This window comes from Hirundo rustica, chromosome 2 (assembly GCF_015227805.2).
Source record: "Hirundo rustica isolate bHirRus1 chromosome 2, bHirRus1.pri.v3, whole genome shotgun sequence".
NCBI lineage: Eukaryota > Metazoa > Chordata > Aves > Passeriformes > Hirundinidae > Hirundo > Hirundo rustica.
This window is the reverse complement of record NC_053451.1, coordinates 91,249,886-91,252,888: the sequence shown is the minus strand read 5'-3', so window position 1 is coordinate 91,252,888 and position 3,003 is coordinate 91,249,886.

The window sequence follows — 3,003 nt, the reverse complement described above, 5'->3', positions numbered from 1 at the left end:
AGCCCGCGGGGCACGGCCGCCCATCCCGCGGGGCCGGGCCGGGGCCGGGGCCGGGCCGCCGGGGGCTTCGTCCCCGCCCGGGGCTTTCCCGCTGGCGGGGGGAGGGAAGGAGCGAAGGAAGGATCGCCTCTTGCCCGGCGGTGCCGACGGTGCGCCGAGCGCTGAGGCGGCGACGGGGGTCTCGTGGATTAAAAAGAGGAAAATCCCTTTATAAAGGAGGAGGGTTCAGTGGGGTGAGAGGACCGCGTCCGTCAGAGCTGGGGGGAGGAAGGGGGAAAGACGTCAGAGTGATAGGGGACGTTGGGGGGAAGTAAGGATGACTCAAGGGAGACTGATTGTCGTGTCATGGCAGGGAAGCAGGGTTAGGAAGTGAAATTGAGGTGAGAAGACAAAAGGGAATGAGGGGAGACAGGAAGGAATAGGATCGTATTGAACCAACGGTAAAGAGGAAGAAAAGAAAGGGCTGATCTAAAAAGACATATTGAAAAGAGCGATGGAGAAAGGGAAGAGAGCAGAGGTAGGGAGAGGGTAGATGAGCTCTATGCTCCCCTCACCCTCCCTGGCAGCCTTTCCTTGCCTGGGTCTAGCACTGGGCAAGCACCAGGCCAAGGTGTGCCTATGAGAGGCTGGTCATCTTTTGCCACATCTCCCTTCCAAACCTGGTTGAACATGCATTGGCCTTTCCCAGACCTGGGACAGCTAGTTCTTTGGGAGACTCTCTCTTTTTTTTTTTTTTTTTTTTTTTTTTTTTTTTTTTTTTTTTTTTTTTTTTTTTTTTTTTTTTTTTTTTTTTCTTTCTTTCTTTCTTTCTTTCTTTCTTTCTTTCCCCATGGCTCTTATAAACCTCATGTGCAGAGCTACGGTCATACCAGCTTTCCTGCGCTTGCACTTTTGCTCTCTGTCTCCAAATGATGCTGGACAGGGAGGTTCTAAGTGCTGAGAATAAGGATACATGTGCAAAGAGGGCCCACATACACCCTTGCCCCAGTTTTAACAAAGGGAAGTTCATGCTGATCTGTGGCATTCTCTGTCAGCTCTTGAGAGGCAGTTAACATGTACCATTGGCTCCTGCAAGCTGAAAAGTAGAAATAAAAAGCCCACAGGAGCACAGAAATGCTACCGGCAAAATAACTAACCTGAAGCAGAAAATCTGAAATCATCCTAGGTTCAGGAGGAAAACTGCAATATGGGAACGTGTAAGATCAGAGAGGAGAAGGGTGGCAATCCATAAAAGCTCAGTCCACTGCAAAGAACGACCCAAGGGCTGGCACTTTCCTGCATATTTGCCAACAGCCTGGCTGGCTTGGCTAGCAGAGCAGCTTTGTCTGCCTGCTCACGAACTGCTGAGCACATCACACCACGTTAGCCCCAGCCGTTTATTATGTGCCTCACGGGCAATAAATTATTATTGTGCACTCATAAATTGATTGTGTGCATAAGACTGCTTTCAGGTCTGGCCTCAGTTGAGAAGCCCAAATAAAGGCGGCCAAAGAATTAAAGGTTAGAAACGTTACCATTTTTATCAGCCAGACTCATGGGTTATTCTGTGATTCTACCGGTGCAATGCTTGCCTTGGGAGTGCGCAGTAAAAACCTCCTCCAAGTAGTTGGCAGCTGAGATCTACCTTAGACACAGGTGAGCATTGAGGCATCATCTAAACAGAAATACTGCCATGGAGGAAACACAAATAGGTATTTAAAGGTGTTTTATATACACACACACACACACACACACACACACACACACACACACACATAAATAGTAGGTAAAAGTCATACATCTCTTTGGAAACAATGAGGGTGTCTCAGGAAAAAAAATCAAGTTCTAGCAAGTAAAATATGATAGAAAATGCTTGGATACTAAAACAGATGTTAAACTAAATTCACACAAATTTTAAATTACATTGTAGTCTGGTTTTGTTCAGCTTTAATAAAAAAAAAAATCATGACAATGCAAAGCATGGCTCAAGCCTGTCTTAGGCAAATTAAAATAATATTAACCAAAGGAAAAAAAATCCTTTCTGAAATTAAATCCCAACTCTGATCTTCAATGAAGACTATAACAAATTTTTTTTTGTACTTAGTGGGTTACATTAAAACTTTTTTATGAAACTGGAATGGGAAAATTATTTTTATTATAATTATTTCTAGAAAATGATTAATTTTAAATAAATTATATTTTAACAAAATTCATTAAAACAAATCCTGAACACCTTTTTAATTTATGTAGGCTCTTGTTACAAGTTTTGTCTCTTTGCTGCTCTAGCATGATTTGCAACTATCCACCCAATGAATCAACTGTCCAAGTTTTGCCTTACATGTCGGCTTTACTCCTGTAGTTACTTAACTATGAATAAGTTAAATTGCACATCCTCTCATGTGATTTCCATTTAAGCTCTAGGTTCCTTCAGTTATTATGGCTTTGGGCTTTGAAATTGCCTTCACCAGGATGTAGCTGAGGAGGACTGAGACAATTATTTTAGTGAATATTAGTTGATTTAATAATTTACTGTCACTTCTTTTCTCATCTACTACTACTATATCAGGTAGGTTTCTGGTGCTTTGTTTTGGGAGAGGACTGTGCTACGCTGGATCCCTGTGTGCATTCTGCCAGCTGCACCCCAACAGCCTCCATCAGCCACAGCCCACAGAGCTCAGTTCTCATGGTATCTGAGAGTGAGCACAAATGAGCACAGCAAATTTTATATCCCTTGGGAAAAGACATGCTTTGGTGCTAGAGATATTTCATGCAACTGCAAGACTGATTCCATATCAGACCTGACCACATTTCCAAAGAGAGTTACTTCTGCTGTCTAAATACTTAGAACTGAGGTCATCTCTTCCAGGAAAAGAGCCAGTACATTGGTAGGTTTTGTTTTCTAAAGCAATTGCACTGCATCTAAACTTTTTTTTTTTTTTTTTTTTTTTTTAAAAAAAGAGCATAGCTTGAAAATATGCTGTTTGAAAAGAAATCCTGAAATTTAGTTTTATTTATATTTAAGAA